Genomic DNA, 22864 nt, shown 5'->3' on the forward strand with positions numbered 1-22864 from the left:
CAGCTTGTAAAAGAAAACAGCAAAACAGGTAAGAGAATTTGGTATAAAACTGAAGTCGGCATTGACTCCTGAAAATTCTAAAGACATTGATGCTACAGATTTGTGTAGTGAGCCTGAGACTTTTTCAAGACGACTTAAGAAACATTCCACTCCTGAAGAAGTACTGAAGTTTGTTTGTGAAAACAAACTCTCAGCCAGTTTTCCAAACATTTTTATAGCTCTACGCATTCTTTCAACTTTGCCAGTTTCCGTAGCTATTGGGAAACGTAGCTTGTCAAAGTTAAAATTGATAAAAACATATCTGCGTTCAACATGGTGCAAGAGAGACTTGTTGGACTTGCCACAATGTCAATAGAGCATGAACTAGCTGGAAAACTCGATCTAAGAGAACGAGTGACTGAATTTTCAAAATTTAAAGCAAAAAATGTCATGTTTTAAGAGCACAGAGTGTTTTTTATTCAGAGTGTTTTGTAAATACAAGTTGAAGTTCATTGAAGAGTTTTCTTATTTCTTTCTATATTGGATGTGGTGGTAATGGCAGTTAAAGCAGGATAGTGTAATGAATGATTTTGGATTTGTAATAATAAAAATTGTAATTAACATTTTAAATGCATTTTTATTTGAAATCAACTGAAATATCACCTCACTGTCGTGTTCAGATCTATTCTGAAAAGTCGTGTCTCTATTTTATTTGATCTCAGAAACATTGGTTGGACAGACGGATGGATGGACGAACCGAATAATTAAGCCTCTGTTTTAAAAAAAACGCTTAAAAAACATTAAAGGGAAAAAAGGGGCAAAATGTTTCCCAGTTTACCAAAAATCTCAGCCTCAACCTTCCCTTGTGGTTTGGGCCTGGAGCACTGTCATAAATATAAAGGGAAGGGTAAACCCCTTTAAAATCCCTCCTGGCCAGAGGAAAAATCCTCTCACCTGTAAAGGGTTAAGAAGCTAAAAGTAACCTCGCTGGCCAATGACCAAAATGATCAACGAGGAGACAAGATACTTTCAAAAGCTGGGAGGAGGGAGAAAAACAAAGGGTCTCTGTCTGTCTGTGTGATGCTTCTGCCGGAGACAAAACAGGAATGGAGTCTTAGAATTTAGTAAGTAATCTAGCTAGGTATGTGTTAGATTATGATTTCTTTAAGTGGCTGAGAAAATAGCTGTGCTGAATAGAATGACTATTCCTGTCTGTGTGTCTTTTTTGTAACTTAAGGTTTTGCCTAGAGGGATTCTCTGTGTTTGAATCTAATTACCCTGTAAGGTATCTACCATCCTGATTTTACAGAGGTGATTTCTTTACTTCTATTAAAAGTCTTCTAGTAAGAAAACTGAATGCTTTTTTCATTGTTCTCAGATCCAAGGGTTTGGGTCTGTGGTCACCTACGCAAATTGGTGAGGATTTTTACTAAACCTTCCCCAGGAAGTGGGGTGCAAGGGTTGGGAGGATTTTGGGGGGAAAGACGTGTGCAAACTACATTTTTTCAGGAAGCCAGATAAAGTTTGGTGGTGGCAGTGGAAGTCGAAGGGTAAAATAGTTTGCATCTTGGGGAAGTTTTAACCTAAGCTGGTAAAAGTAAGCTTAGGAGGTTTTCATGCAGGTCCCCACATCTGTACCCTAGAGTTCAGAGTGGGGAAGGAACCTTGACAGGCACTGATTGCATCTTCGCCTAGGGCATCAGTTGCTGGCAGCTAGTCTAGGGCCGCCCCTGAGAGCAGGGGGTATTGGTTCCAAACTGTCACTTTGTTCAGTGGCTGGTAGTCTACACAGAGGCGTAGAGTCCCATCTTTCTTCTTCCCAAAAAGGGCCAGGGCACCTGTGGGAAACCTGTGGGAAATGCTTAGTAGCAAATAAACCCTTTCTACCAGTTTTCATGGTTTTACACAGGGAGAGCCACTAGGTCTTTGGACATTGTGTAAATATGGCCAAAGGGAACTTTCAGGCTAGGTTGTAGGAAACCCCTACATTTTCAATCATCTCCATTCAACCACTCTGGTAGGGGCACCATAGGGCCAGGCACAGGTAACAAGACTATGGTTCACACCTGGTGTGATATGTCCCCTTTTGTATACAGGCCACTTACTTCCGGAATTAAATTTCTGCAAAAAGTTGCACCACCTGATCTCACATGCTGCATTTAGGTCTAGTGCTTGGAGCGTAGGTCACAGCTAGGCGTAGGATTACGCCTAGGCTAAGAGTGATGCTAGAATCAAGCTCCAGGGACATGCCTGGGTCAACACCGAGATATGTCCCCTTTTGTATACAGGCCACTTACTTCCGGAATTAAATTTCTGCAAAAAGTTGCACCACCTGATCATCACATGCTGCATTTAGGTCTAGTGCTTGGAGCGTAGGTCACAGCTAGGCGTAGGATTACGCCTAGGCTAAGAGTGATGCTAGAATCAAGCTCCAGGGACATGCCTGGGTCAACACCGAGATCAGACTCCATAGAGAAACCAGAATGAGAACTGGAGCCAGAGTCCAGGTGCAGGCCAGAGGTGAAAGCCGGGTGGTCAGAGTCCAAAGATAAGCCAAGTTGATATCAGGCCAGAGTCCAGATACAGGCGGAAGGTCAAAGCCGGGTAGTCAGAATCCAAGGACTTGGGGAGGATCAGGAGGAGGAGACAAGGCTGGAGTGGGTCAGTGGTGGGGCTGGAGTGAGGAAAGAATAGGGAAAGCACAATGCTAAGGCAGAGTTGTTAGACAACATCTAGAGCCAAGGGTCACGCCAAGGTCATCAGCAAGAGACCGGAGCTGAGGGTCAAGCTTGAGTCAATAGCTGGGAACCGGAGGGTAGGGCAGAGCGATGCACGCAGGCAGGAACCAGGAACAACGTGGGCACTGTGTCAGCGTCAGGGCAGGGGGTCTGCCTTGTTGCCCAGATGACTTACAGGTACTCCCAGGCACTGCCCACCTGGAGCCCTAGAGACCTGGGTTCAAATCCCACACATCCCCTTGTCTCTCTTCCTAGGAGTAAAAGGAGGACAGCAGGATGACAAAGATGTCTCTGTCCTGGCTCTTTAATCCTTGCCCTTAGCAATTCTTCCTACAGGGCCTGGTACCCAACAGGGTATGGAACAGCCAAACTGCAATGAATGGGAGCCAGGTGCCAGGAGTCCAGGCAGCAGAGCACAGAATGAGGAGGAAAGGAGAGGATCTGCCAAGGGCGGGTAACACTATCCCCTCTGGAGGGAAGGGGCCCTCCCTGCCATTTTCTTAACCCCCGGGCATGTTCCCAGCTCTGCTCACCCCTCCCCTATTCTCAGCAGTTCTACCAAACTAAGGGAGGAGGTCGAAACCACAGGCCACTCCTGCTCCTGCAACAGAGAAGTAGGATGGTGACCTACCCGGAAGTGAGCGGTGTCCTTCCCTGGGCGCATGGTAAAAACACTGTACAGGACAGCTCGCAGGAGGCCTGAGTCCAGCTCCAGGTCCAGTTTGCTGGCAGGAAAGAGGAGCCTCGATTCGACTTTGCAGCACCAGAGTGGTGCTGGCACCACCATGGACATCAATTGTAAGGGAAATAGGCACCGGCCAGCAAAAACGGAAATGGAGGTGCCAAGGAGCGCAGTGACCTGGCTGAAGTCACAGACCCAATCAGTGGCAGGGCTGCAATAGGGCCCATTCCCCTGATCTCACCACTGGACCCTGCTGCCCCTGTTATCTCTGCCCCTGCCCCCCGGTGATCCTCTCCCTAAGGCCACTGTAATGTCACTGGAGTAAAATCAACCACACAGCCAGGAAAGAGTGAACGTTTCCGCCTCCTCGGCCGGAGGATAAGAACAGCCACAAATAACCTGGGGAGCGGGGGATCCATGAGTCCCAGGTCTCAGCCTGAACAGCACCAGGGTTAGGGAAACTGGACGGGAGGGTCCTAGTACCTGAGGTGGGAAACTGTGGCCACAGAGCTGGAGAGGATGGAGCTTCACTCAGAGCCCAGCGGAAGGTATTCAATCAGCTCCTGGGAGACCCAAAGGAGACAAAACAGCAGGTGGATTCTGGCCCTGATTACCCATAGGCACTTCCCAGAGAGGAGGCCAAAGTGCGCTGCAGAGACAGCCAGCATATCCCCCCGCACACACACATCCAGCTTCCCAGTATTCAGCCCCAGGAATCCCTATCCTCTGCTGCCCCCTGCAGCCCCACCATCTCCCCACACTGGTGCAGGGGAGGCTTCTCTTCGTCCCACGTCTAGCTCCCTCCCGCAAGGGGCTGGGCACGGGTCTCGCTCACAATGCTCTCCACAAGGGACGCTTTGGAGCAGTGTGGCCGCAGGGTGTCCTGCCCCTGCTTTTGTGCAGGGAAGCACAGAGTGGGGATAGCGTGCAGGAAGTGGAGCTGCTTGGCCCTGTCCTGCACCCACTAGGAGTGGGGTTGTGGGAGAGAGAGAGCCTGTTAGGTAGGGACCTCCCCACCCCACCCAAACTGGCTCCAGGGCTCAGGTCCTCCATGGGTTGGATAGGAAAAGCCCAAAACCACAGGGTCCTCCTGCACAGGCAGGGTTTGTAACTGGGATAGTGTCTGTGGGGAGAGGAGACCCTGCCCTGCGTGGGACAAACACCCCCTCTTGAGGGTCCCAGATAACATGGGAGAAATGCTAGGCAGAAAAGGAGAGAGGGTGACTTCTGCTGCTGCCGAGGGGAAGGACGGGGTGCAGTGGAGAGAGAAGGCTTAATGTGCCCCCCTCCTCTGTAAAGAACCCCAGGACAGAAAGGGCCTCACCCTGCCCCTCCCAGAGATGCCCTCAGCTCCATCAGTTTCAGGGCACCATGGCAGTCAGGCCACCCCCGCAACATCATCAGGGGTCCAGGAGGCTGGAGCTCCCCTAACTCCGCCTAGAATGCCCTGCACCAGGCATGGCTGTGCCACTCCCACTGGTGTCAGTGGGGCTCACGTAGCTGAGGACTGACAACTTAGTGAACCAATGGCACAGGGTGTTACTAGCCCCCCCGCCCCAGTCACTCTCCCTTTCCCTTGGGTCTCCCCTCACCAGTACTGTGGGAGCCTCCAGCCTCAGGGCTCTCACACTCCTCGGAGGTGCTGCTGGCCCCTTGGGTGTAGGTGGAGCTGCTGGTGCTAGAGCAGGTGTCAAGGTTCCTTCCCACACTCTGAACTCTAGGGTACAGATGTGGGGACCTGCATGAAAACCTCCTAAGCTTACTTTCACCAGCTTAGGTTAAAACTTCCCCAAGGTAGAAATTAATTTTATCCTTTGTCCCTGGATCTTAACTGCCACCACCAAACTCTAACTGGGTTTACTGGGAAACGTAGTTTGGACACGTCTTTCCCCCCAAAATCCTCCCAACCCTTGCACCCCACTTCCTGGGAAAGGTTTGGTAAAAATCCTCACCAATTTGCATCGGTGACCACAGACCCAAACCCTTGGATCTGAGAACAATGAAAAAGCATTCAGTTTTCTTACCAGAAGACTTTTAATAGAAGTAAAGAAATCACCTCTGTAAAATCAGGATGGTAGATACCTTACAGGGTAATTAGTTTCAAAACATAGAGAATCCCTCTAGGCAAAACCTTAAGTTACAAAAAAGACACACAGACAGGAATCGTCATTCCATTCAGCACAGTTCTTTTCTCAGCCATTTAAAGAAATCATAATCTAACACATACCTAGCTAGATTACTTACTAAAGTTCTAAGACTCCATTCCTGGTCTATCCCCAGCAAAAGCAGCATACAGACAGACCCAGACCCTTTGTTTTTCTCCCTCCTCCCAGCTTTTGAAAGTATCTTGTCTCCTCATTGGTCATTTTGATCAGGTGCCAGCGAGGTTACCTTTAGCTTCTTAACCCTTTACACGTGAGAGGATTTTTCTTCTGGCCAGGAGGGATTTTAAAGGGGTTTACCCTTCCTTTATATTTATGACAGCAGGGGTCGCCCATCTCCTCCCCTAGGCAGGCTGGGGCCTCTTCAGTGGCCAGGCAGGGGGGTGGCTTCTCCTGGGCTCTGGCGCTGGGCTCCTGGATCTTCTGCTTCCTGGAGAGGAAGCCACAGAGCCGCCTTGCCCAGCTTCTGTCCCGTCCTGGCTCCCTCCTGCACAGATGAACATGGGCCACCTCCATTTTGCCCCAGAAGATGCCTCAGGGCCTCCTCTGGGAGCTGGTGTCTCCCTTCTCCAGAATGCCAGGCACATCCATCGCTTGGCCTGGCCACAAGCTACTTCTCCTCCAGTGGGGACAGAGGGGCTGCTCTCCTCCTGGGGAAGCTGGCAGCTGCTTCCCACTGGCTCTGGAGCGAGCTGCACAGCCTTCTTCTGCAGCATTTCCCTGAGCCTCTCCATCATCTGCCTGAGCCTTTCCATCCTGGAACTGAGTGGGGAGAAGCCATGAGTCTGGGGTCAAGGCAGGCTCTCACTAACGGGCCTGTCTGCTCTGTCCCCCTGTTCCTCCCCCCTCACTGCACGCCCCACCATGGGGCACAGGGACTACAATCTACACATGCTGGCAGCAGCTCACAGCACAGGCTGCTCCCAAAGCTCCCTCTCCCTACTGAGGCACTGTGACACAGGGGGAGTCTCATCCGTTCAGAGCAGTGGGGTTTTCAGTCTGTTTGGACAAGCAGCTCCCTCCTCCCCCACAGGCTACACACCCTCCCTGGCTAGAGAAAGACCAGAACCCGGGAAGAACTCTGAGTTTGCCCTGGGAACTTTTCCCCAGCTAAACTTCACAAGGTTCCAATCATATGGGGCATGAGTCCCCCTCAGTTCCCAAAGAGTTCAGTGGGAAAGTGGGTGTTCAGCAGCTGCACGGGTCTGACCCCCCAGAAACTCCTACAAAGGAAGAGCTGGGAGCCCTATTACTGGGCTGGAGATGGCTCTGGAGAACACCCTGCAAGAAACACGCTGCCCAGGCCCAGAGCGAAGGGCTTCAGGGGGATGTGTGAGGGAGATTTCCCCCTCCTCTTCCCACCATTTCTGCCTCTCCCCAAGCAGAACAGAGAAGCTTCTGAGGAAATGCTACCTGCCACTCACTAGGTCTAGATGGCGCAGTGCTGGGTGGCAGATGCTCAGAGTTGGTTTGTTCCTGGACCTCTTCCTCGTTTTCCCGCACCAAGGTGAGCTGAAAAGGGAGCTGCACAGTGCCCTGCCAGCAGGGAGACCGACAGTGGCTGTGAAAACAAAATCATGTTTTATTGCCAAGGGATGGTTAAACTCAGGCTAGCAGCCGGGGTCCAGAACTCTGACATACTGCGGGCAGGACGCCTCCCATCTCAACGTCTCCTAGCACCTCACACACATTCCTGAAGCCTGACAAGCCAAGGGCTGTAGGGGAGGTACTCCAACTGCCCTCATAGAAAACTGTGGCCTGGGCAGGGCAAGCCACTGCCTCAGGGTCACACTGGGAGTCAGTGACAGAGCCAGGGATGGAGCCCAGGAGCCCTGTGTCCAGGCCCCTACACTAACCACTAGAGGAACGTTCTTTTCCAGAGCTGGCAGTTGCAAGCAGGACCCTGTTCCCAGTCCCCCTGGCTCTGAGAGGGAGTGTGACTGGCTGGAGTGACCGAGGCAGGGGATTGGGAGTCAGGACTCCTGGCTTTCAGTGGCCATTTTCCTATTGACTTATGGGACCTCGGGCAAGCCATTCCCCCTCTCTGTGTTTCAGTCCCCAGCTGTAAAATGAGGATCTAATACTTACTCACTATTGTAAAGTGCTGAGATTTACCCAGGAAAAGTCGTTCTGTAAGTGCTATGCAGCACTGGACCCTCATCGGTCAGATCCAAATTCCTAGAGTTTAGATCTGGGCTTTCAGTTCAATCCTGTACAGAGTGAGGAGCTCAGCCCTAGACCTTGGATTGAGGATCAGCCCTTCTTGGGGTGGGAATTGAGCTAGGAGGCTTTTCCGTCCCTTGCCAGTGGATTAACAATAGAGGGTTTTTAAAATATGAACTGGATTTTTCAAATTAAACTCACCACGGGTTTTTTCGTTAAAAATAAGCCTGCTTCAAATTCAATTTGAATTTGACAATCTATGTTAAGGCCTAAATTTGTTATCATCTCTTAAAATAATTTCAAGAGAATAGAAAGAAATCCATCTTAAGTAGTACATGTTTACTGCCAAGTTTTAAGGAGAGTCAAACGACTGACGCACCCGGAACCAGAGTTCGTGGAAGTGCTAGAACAGCTTTAGACAGCAGTAGCCCTTCCTGTGAAAGTGCAGAAGGAATAGTTTCTTCCTTTCAGTTTATTCATCTAGTTCAGCTCAATGACTAGTTAATGGAATTTAAAAAGAACACTGGGAGTTGACAAAGAAGGCAAACTTGTTTTCTTCCTTCAATCTAGGAATAAACACTAGGTGTGAGGGGATGAGATCTACCCATTGAAAAATCTGCAAGAACATGGTGATCAGAATGTATCAATTCAGTTCACTAACTACAGCTAATATTTCCTTTCTTTAAGAAATCGGGTAGTTTTAAATGCAAAACATTTTCTGGCTCGGCCAGAGCATTGCTCTTTACCTCTGTTTCACCACCTCTGTTCGGGATAGAGACACTTCTCTAACTCCTAGCAGTAGTGCGATTTGAGTAGGTCATGAGTGTTAGACACCTTTGAGCTCCAAAGGACAATGGGTGATTTATCAAGAATCCCTGATGATTTCCTGCTTCTCCCCCATCCAGAGCCAATATCACATCTTTGGGTTTTGAAATTCTCAGCACCCCTCAGTCTCCTGCTGCCTTCAGTTGTTCCTCAGATTTAGAGGCTTGGATGCTAGCAGGACTGGAATTTGTTACTGGGTTCCTGTCTGTGTCTAGTCAATGAGGGTCTCAGTGTGGTCTCCTAAATTAAGAATCCCAGAAGTAGACATCTGGGTGGATTGATTTTAATCATGTTTTGCATTTGTACTTTTTAGTTATTTTCCTCATGATAGGTTGATTCTCATTAGTTGAGAATCATTCAAAAATGTTGGTTTCAGAGTAACAGCCGTGTTAGTCTGTCTTTGCAAAAAGAAAAGGAGTACTTGTGGTACCTTAGAGACTAACCAAGTTATTTGAATATGAGCTTTCGTGAGCTACAGCTCACTTCATCTGATGCATACTGTGGAAACTGCAGTAGACATTATATACACACAGAGACCATGAAACAATACCCCCTCCCACCCCATTGTGCTGCTGGTAATAGCTTATCTAAAGTGATCATCAAGTTGGGCCATTTCCAGCACAAATCCAGGTTTTCTCACCCTCCGCCCCCCACCCCCCACAAACTCACTCTCCTGCTGGTAATAGCCCATCCAAAGTGATCACTCTCCTGAGGGTCGAAACAGCAGACTGGACTTCTACATAGAGTGCTTCCGCCGACATGCACGGGCTGAAATTGTGGAAAAGCAGCATCACTTGCCCCATAACCTGAGCCGTGCAGAACACAATGCCATCCACAGCCTCAGAAACAACTCTGACATCATAATCAAAAAGGCTGACAAAGGAGGTGCTGTTGTCATCATGAATAGATCGGAATATGAACAAGAGGCTGCTCGGCAGCTCTCCAACACCACTTTCTACAAGCCATTACCCTATGATCCCACTGAGAGTTACCAAAAGCAACTACAGCATTTGCTCAAGAAACTTCCTGAAAAAGCACAAGATCAAATCCGCACAGACACACCCCTGGAACCCCGACCTGGGATATTCTATCTACTACCCAAGATCCATAAACCTGGAAATCCTGGGCGCCCCATCATCTCAGGCATTGGCACCCTGACAGCAGGATTGTCTGGCTATGTAGACTCCCTCCTCAGGCCCTATGTTACCAGCACTCCCAGCTACCTTCGAGACACCACTGACTTCCTGAGGAAACTTCAATCCATCGGCGATCTTCCTGATAACACCATCCTGGCCACTATGGATGTAGAAGCCCTCTACACCAACATTCCACACAAAGATGGACTACAAGCCGTCAAGAACACTATCCCCGATAATGTCACGGCTAACCTGGTGGCTGAACTTTGTGACTTTGTCCTTACTCATAACTATTTTACATTTGGGGACAATGTATACCTTCAGATCAGCGGCACTGCTATGGGTACCCGCATGGCCCCACAGTATGCCAACATTTTTATGGCTGATTTAGAACAACGCTTCCTCAGCTCTCGTCCCCTAAAGCCCCTACTCTACTTGCGCTATACTGATGACATCTTCATCATCTGGACCCATGGAAAAGAAGCCCTTGAGGAATTCCACCATGATTTCAACAATTTCCATCCCACCATCAACCTCAGCCTGGTCCAGTCCACACAAGAGATCCACTTCCTGGACACTACAGTGCTAATAAACAATGGTCACATAAACACCACCCTATACCGGAAACCTACTGACCGCTATTCCGACCTACATGCCTCCAGCTTTCACCCTGACCACACCACATGATCCATCGTCTACAGCCAAGCTCTGCGATACAACCACATTTGCTCCAACCCCTCAGACAGAGACAAACACCTACAAGATCTCTATCAAGCTTTCTTACAACTACAATACCCACCTGCGGAAGTGAAGAAACAGATTGATAGAGCCAGAAGAGTTCCCAGAAGTCACCTACTACAGGACAGGCCTAACAAAGAAAATAACAGAACGCCACTAGCCGTCACCTTCAACCCCCAACTGAAACCCATCCAACGCATTATTAAGGATCTACAACCTATCCTGAAGGATGACCCAACACTCTCACAAATCTTGGGAGACAGGCCAGTCCTTGCCTACAGACAGCCCCCCAACCTGAAGCAAATACTCACCAACAACCACATACCACACAACAGAACCACTAGCCCAGGAACCTATCCTTGCAACAAAGCCCGTTGCCAACTGTGCCCACATATCTATTCAGGGGACACCATCACAGGGCCTAATAACATCAGCCACACTATCAGAGGCTCGTTCACCTGCACATCCACCAATGTGATATATGCCATTATGTGCCAGCAATGCCCCTCTGCCATTTACATTGGTCAAACTGGACAATCTCTACGTAAAAGAATAAATGGACACAAATCAGATGTCAAGAATTATAACATTCATAAACCACTCGGAGAACACTTCAATCTCTCTGGTCACGCAATCACCGACATGAAGGTCACTATCTTACAACAAAAAATGTTCAAATCCAGACTCCAGTGAGAAACTGCTGAAATGGAATTCATTTGCAAATTGGATACTATTAATTTAGGCTTAAATAGAGACTGGGAGTGGCTAAGTCATTATGCAAGGTAGCCTATTTCCCCTTGCTTTTTCCTCCCTCCCCCCCCAGACGTTCTGGTTAAACTTGGATTTAAACTTGGAGAGTGGTCTGTTTGGATGAGCTATTGCCAGCAGGAGAATGAGTTTATGTGTGTTTGTGTGTGTTCCCGGGGGCGGAGAGGGGTGAGAAAGCCTGGATCTGTGCTGGAAATGACCCACGTTGATTACCATGCACATTGCAGGGAGAGTGGTCACTTTGGATGAGCTATTACCAGCAAGAGAGTGAGTTTGTGTGTGTATGGGGGTTGGGGGGGGTGAGAAAACCTGGATTTACGCTGGAAATGGCCCACCTTGATTATCATGCACATTGTAGGGAGAGTGGTCACTTTGGATACGCTATTACCAGCAGGAGATTGAGTTTGTGTGTGTGGTTTTTGGAGGCGGGTGAGGGGGTGAGAGAACCTGGATTTGTGCAGGAAATGGCCCACCTTGATTATCATACACATTGTGAAGAGAGTGGTCACTTTGGATGGGCTATTATCAGCAGGAGAGTAAGTTTGTCGGGGGGGGGAGTGGCGGAGGGTGAGAAAACCTGGATTTGTGCTGGAAATGGCCCAACTTGATGATCACTTTAGATAAGCTATTACCAGCAGGACAATGGGGTGGGAGGGGGTATTGTTTCATGGTCTCTGTGTGTATATAATGTCTACTGCAGTTTCCACGGTATGCATCCGATGAAGTGAGCTGTAGCTCACGAAAGCTCATGCTCAAATAACTTGGTTAGTCTCTAAGGTGCCACAAGTACTCCTTTTCTTTTTTTAAAAAATGTTGATTTGCAACTAAATATAGTCTTTACACTAAATTTGGTGCTTTTTCTTTTGCTAACCATGATGGTAAAGTATATCTATGTACATTTATGTAAGCAGTCATGTGGCTTAATTTACATTTCTTGTGTCTAATTTTTCCATTTTAATTATGTTGGAAAATGGCAAACATTGTATTTATTTCCAAGACTATGATGGATTTTTTACTTATGATTTCTCCACGCACTATTTCGATGAAAATTCAAATGCACTTAAAAATGCACAAAAACAGCATTTTCAATTGGTTTATTAATTGAACAAAACTACCTTAAATGTGCTGGATACATAAGAACAAAAAAAATTACCGAAACATATTTTTCATTTAAAACTAACTGATTTAAGGAAGTATCTGCAGTTAGTGAAATGAACTGATTGTATCTGGTCATCGTGTCTCTCAGATTTTAGAACTAATAGGTCTGACCCCCCCACGTCTAGTATTTATTTATAGACTGGAAGAGGAAAACAAGCTTTCCTTCTTTTTCCACTCCCAGTCAGTTTCTGAAATTTGAATGAAATTGTTATTGAACTGAACTAGCTGAATCAACTTAAATTAAAAAAATATTCTTTCTGTGCCTGCAGAAGAGGCTACTGCTGTCAAAAGCTGGTTTACCATTTCAGTAAACTCTGGTTCCAGCCAAAGACTGCCATGAATTCAGTGGTTTGATTACCATTAAAACTTGGCAGCAACCATGGACTTGTCAATATTTATTACTTAATTTAAATGACTTTACTAAGCTATTGCAAGTTTAGGCATTAACATGGGTTGTCATAATTTCAAATTTAATCCCCAATAGATTTGCTTTTCAAAAAATAAACCTGTTTTTAATTTAAATAAAAATAATCCAATTTAACTTTTAAAAAATCCCTTTTTGGGTTTCTTGGTTTTGAAACAACCATTGATTTTTATTCACCTTGATTTTAGGAGAACTACTGCATTCATGAGAATCATAAACTGCTCATATGCCATTGAAGGAGAGAAGGCAGCAAAAGTCATCATATCAATAATTTGTTATGAATTATTTACTCAGTCTTAAAAGAGACTAACTAGAGGGTTGGACACTTGTTTGTTTACGTAGGGCCAGTTTCTACCTCTGAACCAGTAGCAATTGCACTGGATAATGCTGTAAAACCTACATTTTATTGTCAAATCGTCTAAGCCATTCCTCTTCCGCTCTTCTTGGTTTATAAGTTTCAGATCAACAAAATCTTCCCCTTGACAGTCAGTCACTGCCCATGGGGCTCTGCAGGCAGAGTAGCCTGAGCAGTAACATTGTGACATCCAAGGTAATTCAGCCACCCATCACTCACTCGCTCCAATAACCCTGACCTTAAATCCTAACCCTACGGCCTCTGCCTTGGTCATCTCTCCTATTGAAACCTGCAGGATCATTTGCTGATTCCTTTTAACCAATGGGGTTTAATGATGCAAATCATCTGCACAGGATTAGCATTGACTGGCTAAGTTAACTCTGATGTCACAATGTGCCTCTACCTGCAGCACCAACTAAATGGGCACAGTGTGGAGATCAGGCTTTCCTGGTGGTAGTGGTTCCCAGTTGTCACTAAAATCAAAAAGAAGAAAATCAAGTGACTTCAAGTGAGCTCTAGCTCACGAAAGCTTATACTCAAATAAACTGGTTAGTCTCTAAGGTGTCACAAGTCCTCCTTTTCTTTTTGCGGATACAGACTAACACGGCTGCTACTCTGAAATAAAATCAACAAGGTTCTTTCCACCAATGCCTAGAAATTCCCTGAAATTTTGGAATCAATGGGACGTAGTCTTCAAAAATTACCGCATTTCAGACTGACAAAGAAATGCCATTGAATTGTGCTTTAGACCTCACTGCTCTCAGCCAACAATGACTTGAATCTCCTCCCTTTTAACTCCGTAATAACGCACAGCTCACCCAATCAGCATGGAGACTCTCAGGGACTGGAGGCTGAGCATTCTCAACAGGTGGCCAGAAGACAGCACTAGTCATGACAGGAGATCACTCTGGTGGAGATCTCTGTCAGTGCACTATTCCACCCCACCTCTTTGTGAGGGCCTCCTACAATGACAGCTGGAGAACAGCCCCACCTGCCTCAGGAAGAAGAGCAGCAGAGAGAAATGGAACAAGAGAAGAGAAAAGAAAAGACATAAGGAAGGGCGGAAAAGAGAAGAAAAAAATGGACAAATTCCAAACGCCTCAGTGAGTCATAGGTCAGAAAGATCCACTCTGATCATCTAGTCTGTATAACATGGGCCATAGAACTTCCCTCAAAATAATTCCTGTTTGAATTAGAGTGCATATTGTAGAAAAACAGCTAATCTTGATTTTAAAAATGCTAGTTGTGGAGGATCCATCACAACCCTGAGTTAATTACTTCAAACCCTGACTGTTAAAAATGTCTGCCTTATTTCCAGTCTGAATTTGTCTAGCTTCAACGCGCAGCCATTGGTTCTTGTTATATCTTTGTCTGCTGAAATGAAGAGCCCATTAGCAAATAGTTGTTGCCTTATGCTCATCTTTTAACCCTCTCTTTGTTCAGCTAAATAGATTGAGCTCCTTGAACCTATCTTTATAAGGCATGTTTTCTAATCCTTTAATCTTTCTTGTGGCTCTTCTCTGAACCCTCTCAAATTAATCAGCATCTGTCTCAAATTGTGGACACCAGAACTGGACACAATATTCCAGTAGTGGTCGCACCAGTGCCCAGTACAGAGATACAGAACCTCTCTACTTCTACCGGAGATTCCGCTATGGATGGGTCCCAGGGTCGCATTTGCCCTTTTGGCCAAAGTGTCTCAGTGGGAGCTCGTGGTCAGTTGATCAGCCACCATGACCCCAAGTCTTTTTCAGGGTTACTATTTCCCATGATAGAGTGCCCCCAGGACAGAGTCCCCCTCTTGTACATATAGCCTATATTTTTTGTTCCTAAAGGGAAACTTTACATTTGGACATATTAAAATATATGTTATTTGCTTGTGCTCCGGTAACTAAGCAATCAAGATGGCTCCATATGAGTGACATGTCCTCTTCATTATTTACCACTCCCCCGATCTTTCTGTCATCGGCAGATTTTACAGTGATGATTGTATATTTGCTTCCAAGTCACTGATCAAAATTTTAGGTAGCGTACATCCAAGAACCAATCCCTGCAGGACCCTACAATAAAGACACCTGCTCGATATTGATTCCTTATTTAAAAGGACATTTTGAGACCGATTAGGTAGCCCGTTACTAAGGGGCGGAGTCCGAGTTGGGACATTTTTCTGACAACTTTACTTGTGTTTTCTGAACCTAGAACTCGGCTGGCAACGTATGGATCAGGCTGAATTGGTTCCACCCCTCACTGAGAATCTTACCTTCTATACAGGGGATATCTGCTTTCTGCAAAATCAACACCGAAAGGAGAAACACTTCCAAAGAAGCTTCTCCTTAGCACTCAGGTGTGTGAACACAAATCCTTTCTTCGTCCTCTAGGAGAGACTGCGAGAAGGAGGCTTGCTGCAGCAAGGCTACAGGGGTCTCCCAGGTTCCCCCTGCCCTGCATCCCTGTCCTGCCTGGCTGATGTCAAGGGAGCTCTGTGAGGTCACAGCCTCCTCACCACCTCTGCCCAATAGGCTGATTTCCTGCCAAAGGCCCTTGTGAAGTCACTGCCACACCCACCTCTCCCTTGCAGGGCTGATGTCTGCCCCTGGACAGCCCAGTAGGATGTTTGAGCTGCTCCCCACATCACCCCACATGCTCATTATTGATTCTGGGCAGCAAATAGGCTACCCAGAGTCTGTTCCTCACCCCACACTGAGTTTTTCATAGATTCATAGATTTTCTTTTAGGCCATTAGATCTCCTAATGAGGCCTCTATTTCACAAACCATGAAATTTCACACCCTTACCCCCATATTAAGCCCAATAGCTTGTGTTTCACTAAAACACGCCTTCCAAAAAGGCAGCCAAGTGTGATGTGAGGCCATCAGGAAACAGAGAATCCACCTCTTCCCTAGGCAATTTCTTCCACTCATTAATCTCCCTCACTCCTAGATTAGGACTGGGCATTTGCTGTATTCAGATGTGTTGTCTGAATGGGCTGACTTGTCCTCATCATTATTTACCATGACACCAATCTTTGTGCCCCCTGCAGACGTTACCGGCTGTGATGTGATATTGACTTCCAGATCGTTGGTGTAAATGCTGAAGACAGTTAGTGGCTGAGAATCTGTTCACACCCCGCCGTCCCCCAGGCACCAAATACCCACTCCCCCCTGTAGTACAGGAAAAGGGCATCCAGCCCTACTCTCAGATGGTTTCAAAAACACGCTTAGCAGCAGTTTCAACTATGGGGTTATGAACCACGCGTGGGGGTCCCCTGTTAACAAACACACTTCACATCTAGCGTGTCAACAGGCTGCAGTTCTATGCATCTGAGTTTCCCACCTTCTAAACTGGTATGAGAAACCCACCTTGATGATCTTCATTTAAAATTGGGGAGACTGTATGGCACAGGGAAATGAAGTGACTTGCTTGTGGTCACACAGTGATTGAATGGAAAAGCCTGGATGAGAACAATGTATTTGTTCTGGTTCCCAGACCAGGCCCTGGTCCCTTGTGTTCCTTGCCTCTCTGGTGTAAAATTCAGGAAGCATCTTCCTGGATGCTTTTCCTTCTTCTCCATTTCGCTTCGCTCCAGATCCCCAGCGAGGAAGGATTTTTTGTTACCCAGCTGGCTCTAACATATGTGGTTATTGTCACAGACTGAGTCCCCCTGGTGGACACTTATCAGACTGCACCAATCGGACCCAACCTCTGGATCCAGCTCTGTGGATCTTTTCGGGGAGTGGGGTGGGGGAGGGTTTGCTGATTGATCCATAGGGAGGAAGTCCTGTTGGGAGGGCAGGGGAGCAGAGAGATGGGGGAGAAAGCGATAGGGTGTGCGTCTGGAGGTCCAGACAGAAGGGCTGCAGCAAGCAGGCCCTCACAGATTGAAGTAGCGGAGAACCTGCCTGAAGCCTGGGAGGGACAGAGCTGGGGATCAGGGACACCCCAGGACAGGAGCCAGGAGGAGCACTGCACTAGGGTGGAGTCACATGAGAAGGACAAATCGGAGCTGGATCAAGTATCAGTGCTGCCCGGAGCTGTATGGGGCCGTGAGTACTGGGGCTTGTGACTTTGCATTGGGAATAAGGAGGGAGGCTGTTAGCTAGTTAAGTGGGGAGGTTGTCGCATGTCGCTCTGTGTGGCTTTGCAGAGAGCAGCAGAAGACGACACTGGAGGGGTTTGTTGGGGAAACTTTACTGGCACCAAAGACGACCAGGAGCACCCAAGACTCACCACTGGACAGGAACTTTGCCCAGGGCTCCTGAACTCTGTGTGCAGACACATTGCTCGGTGTCAGCCCTTTCAGAGTGTGGTACCACTGGGCCTGTAGGGCCTTGTGTTGAATGTAACCCTGTTTTACTGCTTCCCCTATCTTTGCCCCTGTTGTTTTTCTCCTCTGTAAATATCTGTTTCCCTTTCCTGTAGGCATTGTACTCTTCCAATGTGTGTGTGTGCTCACTCTATTGGAAGAGAAGGTTAAAGGACTAGGGAGGCAAGTATCAACCCTGCGCTGCATCAGAGAACATGAAGATTTTCTGGATAGAAGTCTGTTTGGTGCTTGAAGCACAATATGCTGAAGAATCAAAGAGTGCAGTGCAGAACGGGGGAGAATATTGGCAGCATGTGACCTCCAGAAGAAGAAAGAGGAGAACCTATGTACCCCCAATGCAGATAGAGGTGCAAAACCATTTTCAGGCTCTCTGCACAGCAAATGCAAAAAAGCAAACGCAATATGGGTTGCATAAAGAGAGGTATACCATGCAAGTCATAGGAGATGATGGTACTGCTCTACTCAGCGCTGGTTAGGGCTCAGCTGGAGTACTGTGTCCAATTTTGGTCACTGCTTTATGAAAAGGATGTAGAGAAACTGGAAAGGATCCAGACGCGAGTGACAAAAATGATCAAAGGTGTGGAATGTAAGTCATATGAGCAAAGGCTGGATGAATTGGGTATGTTTAGATTGGAAAAGAGGGAAATGATAGCAATCTTTAAATACTTGAAAGGCTTTCATAAGGAAGATAGAGAAAAATTGTTCTCTTGCCAGAGGGCAGGACAAGAGGCAATGGGTTCAAACTATAGCATAGCGGATTTAGATTAAATCTCCAGAAATACTTCATAACGAAGATTTTATCAATGATGATTGTATATTTGCTTCCAAATCACTGATCAAAATATTAAATAGCATTAGCACCAAGAATCAATCCCTGCAGGATCCTACTAGAAAGATACTTGCGTGAGAACGATTCCTCCTTTACAATTACATTTTGAGACCTATTAGGTAGCCCGTTACTAAGGGGAAGAATCCTAGGCGGGACATTTTTCTGCCCATTTACCTTTTGTTTTCCGAGCCTAGAGCTCGGCTGGCAATGCATGGAGAAGACTGAAGAAGTTCCAACTCTCACTGAGAATCTTACCTTCTACACAGGAGATGTCTGCTTTCTGCAAAATCAACACGGGAAGGTGAAAACTCCCAAAGAAGCTCCTCCTTAGCACTCAGGTGCGTGAACACAAATCCTCTCTTGGTCCTCAAGGAGAGACCGTGAGAAGGAGGATTGCTTCAGCAAGGCTACAGGGGTCTCCCAGGTTCCCCCTGACCTGCACCCCTGTACTGCATGTCTGATGTCAAGGGAGCTCTGTGAGGTCACATCCTCCTCACCAACTCTGCCCAATAGGCTGAATTCCTGCCAAAGGCCCTTGTGAAGTCACTGCCACACCCACCTCTCCTTTGCAGGGCTGATGTCTGCCCCTGGACAGCCAGGTTGGATGTTTCAGCTGCTCCCCCGATCACCCCACTTGCTCACTCTTGATTCTGGGGAACAAGCAGGCTTTCCATTAAAACAGCAGAGTCCGTTCCTCATGCCTCTCTGAGTTTTTCATAGATTTGTAGGCCATTAGATCTCCGAATCCAGCCTCTATTTCACAAGTCATGAAATTTCAGACACTTACCCCATATTAAGCTCAATTCCTTGTGTTTCACTGAAACCCAGCTTCCAGAAAGACAACAGTTGTGATGTGAGGCCATCAGGAAACAGAGACTCCACCTCTTCCCTTGGTAATTTGTTCCATTGGTTTGTCTCCGTCACCTTCAAAAATTCTTGCCTCACTTCTAATTTGAATTTCTCTGGCTTTAGCTGACAGCTGTTGCTTCTTGTTGTGCCTTTCTTGGCTAGATTGAAGAGCATTTTGGTACTCATTATTTTCTCTCCATGAAAGGAGTTCTACACAGAAATAAAGTCATCTCTCAACCTACTTCTATAGCTAGGCCCCTACCAAATATAAAGGACAGTGAAATTAGCCCTGCCCTGTGAAATCCCATCTTCCCGTGCCGGCTTGGAGCATCCCGCTAGTCCGCTGGGCTGGGGACAGGACAAGATTTTCCCCTGCACAATTGCTCTTGGTGGGGCTATCAGACTCACCTGTAGATGCAGCGTATTAGTGAGGTTGGTACACCCTCAGATCTGTGCTGCAGCAGCCCCGGAGTTGGGCTCAGGGCTTTGGCCCTGGCAGCTTCTGCCCAGGCTTGGAGATTCTGCCCCCACCCCAACCTGCTCCTGTTCCGGCCAGGGCTCTGGGTGCCCAGGCTCAGGGCTTCTGGCCCCTGAGGCTGCAGCCAGGGTTTGGGGCACCCAGACTCATGTCTTGAGCTCCCAAAAACTCCAGCCAGGTGCCTGGGCTTGGGCCTTCTGCCTCCCCCCTACACACACACACTCCTGCTAGGGATCTGGGCACCTGGGCTCAGGGCTTTTTCTGGGGCCCCGGAAATTGGCCAGGGCCCCTGCATTAATCTGCCAGGGAACCAGTAGCTTGGAGCCCCAGCTGAGGTGCTCCCACCAGCTGGGACCCACCTCCACATCCGGGAGCCTCCTCTCGCTTCAGGAAGGTTAGTGGCTGCTGCCTTCAGAGTCCAGCACTGAAGGCAGCACAGAAGTGAGGGGGGAAATGCTGTGACACCTCCCCCAAACAACTTTTGACCTCCCCGCATTATCCCATTTTGGGTCAGGACTCCCATGGTTTCAGCACTGTGAAATTTCAGATGTAAACATCTGAAATGGTGAAATTGACTAATTTAAAAACCCTCTGCCCGTGAAATTGACCAAAATGGTCCGTGAATTTGGTAGGGCCCTAGTTATTATGGATGCCCTAGCAGCTTTGCACTCCCAGTTCACCTGAAAGACCATTGACAATTCATGCTACATGAGAAATTTCCTAGAATAAACTACCAGGATTGGGAAAAATGAAGGAAATCAACCAAAGCCTAAGCTAGGATGGAGAGCATTCATCCAAGCAGTGTTTCAACCCCTCCCCTCCCACCGGTCTGCCTGCCGTGAAATGGGGGGATACAGAGGGGCATGGATTTCTGCTTGTGAACTTTCTAAAGACTGGAAGTACTTGTGGCACCTTAGAGACTAACAAATTTATTTAGTCTCTAAGGTGCCACAAGTCATCCTTTTCTTTTTGCGAATACAGACCAACACGGCTGCTACTCTGAAACCTTTCTAAAGACTGTAGGCTTTAGCACCAACCACACAGCCCAGACTCTGAATTCTTGAAAAAAACATCCATTTTGGATTGTGCACAGCAGAGGCTGCTTGAAGGGGAGGGGAAGGTGGAGGAGGGAGGGTGAGGGGACAGGCTGGGAAATGGCATGGCGTCTGCACTATACCACAGACACACACACAACGATGCATGGAATATTATCCAGGACAGTAAATTATTTGGCCATAATTTACAAAGTCCTGAGTTTTGAAAGTACAATTTATCCAGGAAAAAAATCAGGGTGGGGGGTAGGAGAGTTGCAGTTCCCAGCCTGGACTTCCAGTCTCTGGCCAGGCGCATCCCCCTCTTTAGGGTTTTCACCGGTGTCTTCTCCAAACTGCTCCTTCTGATATAATTCGACGACCACGTCCTGGCCTTCAGGGTCACTTGCAGGATCTTCATTGTTCCCAGCTGCAGCACCCCCCTCGTTATCCTGTCTGATAATGAGCCCGCTATGGTTCAGCAGAATGGCATGTGTTATGATAGACCCTCTGCTGAGAGCCCTCGATGTAGGGATAATGCTCCCTTTTTCTTTTTTTTAATAAGTTCTTTCCCTTGTTTCCTATGAGTTGCCCTGTGTAACCGTTGGTTGTCCGATGATATCTATTCTGCCTCGTAACAGAGCGAGAGAGAGACCCCACCCTTTTTGGTGCCACGTGCCGCCCAGGAAGTGGGCTGTGTGCAGAAAGTCAGTTGGCTGTCAATGGACTGGCAGTTGGCTGACAGTTCGTTGCTCGCGGCTCAGGGACAGCTTGGGCGGAGCAATCAAGGTGCTGCTGTCTATTCCACCACTTCAGAGACAGAGGAGGTCCTTGAATTGTCCCTACCCACGCACACTGCCCGTTATAGCGGCGCATACCGCACTCACGCTGCCCAGCGGGGGTAATTTGCTCGAACTCTTGAAGAGGAGGAGAGAGACGCACCTTGTGAAGGGATCTTACCTTTCCCCCCCACTCTTCTCTTTCTCTCCTCTTTTATTCCTGCCACTATCCTTTGCTTGTTAGGGACTTGGCAACTGCCAAACTTATTATATTTGTTATTAAGGTGTTAGGTAATAAATGTTATCTGGTTTGTGTTATTTACCTGTCAGTTTTGATTTTAAATACACCCGGTGACAGATACAGAGAGTTCGATCCTGTAGAAAGGGGTAGGATTTGAGGCCTAGGTTTCATTACTCCCCTGAATTTTATAGATTTTAAGAGACCTGTCTGTAAGACTGACAGCGCCCAATCTAGATCTGAATAGGAAGGGCACGTGCAAGGTGCATTTGCTGACTTTTTATTGGAGTCCTGGACCTTCTGATGCTGCTTCAAATGTTTCATTCTCTCTCAGCACTGAACAGCAGAATGCTCCGTGTCCAACTCTGCCAGCCGTTGGCTCTGCGACATACAGCTGTGTACTGCTGCTGCTCTGAGAGAAACTGTGGTCACAGCTAGAATCCTGCCACCTACTGATGGCAATGTTGGTGTGTTCCTCCCGCCGACTAGCTGCTCACAGGGTGGTGAGCGTTTTAAGCTACTGGGAGTTTGGAGGCTGCAGCATGTGACTTCTGGTGCACACAGGGGGAGTGGGAAGATAACAGACAGGTCAGGAAGATATGGGTACAGGGAACGGTGGGAATTGCAGTGGAGGACTATTCCGACTCAAAACCGGGAAACCACACCGTCACAACATTCACACTGCAAAGTGGGCAGATATGGGGGTGGGCCCACTGCAAAGATGTGGGTCTTTGCAGTCCAGCTGTCCTCGGCCCCAAAGAAAAAGTTTCACAGCCTGCTTTTTCAAGTGATGTGCTCTCTAAGATGAGAAAGCCACTCCTGTGCCAGGAGCCCCAGAACACTGATCAAAACCTAACGGCTCTCAGGAATGTTGAGGACTTGGAGCGGGGATTGAGGTCCGGTGTTTACTGTTTTGCACAGATGTGTAACTCTTGTGCTGTCTAAGGCCTTGGCTACACTTGCGAGTTACAGCGCATTAAAGGAGTCCCGGGCGCACTAGCTCACTCCCCGTCCACACTGGCAAGGCACGTAGAGCCCTCTGACTCCGCGGCTACAGCGCTGCTGGTACGCCACCTCGGCGAGTGGAACAGTGTTTGCTGCGCCCCCGCCGGAGCGCCGCAGCACCAGTGTGGATGCCCTGATCCTATAGTGCGCTCTGATCGGCCTCCAGAAGTGTCCCACAATGCCTGTGCTAGCCACTCTGGTCAT

Source organism: Eretmochelys imbricata, chromosome 2 (genome assembly GCF_965152235.1).
Source record: "Eretmochelys imbricata isolate rEreImb1 chromosome 2, rEreImb1.hap1, whole genome shotgun sequence".
NCBI lineage: Eukaryota > Metazoa > Chordata > Testudines > Cheloniidae > Eretmochelys > Eretmochelys imbricata.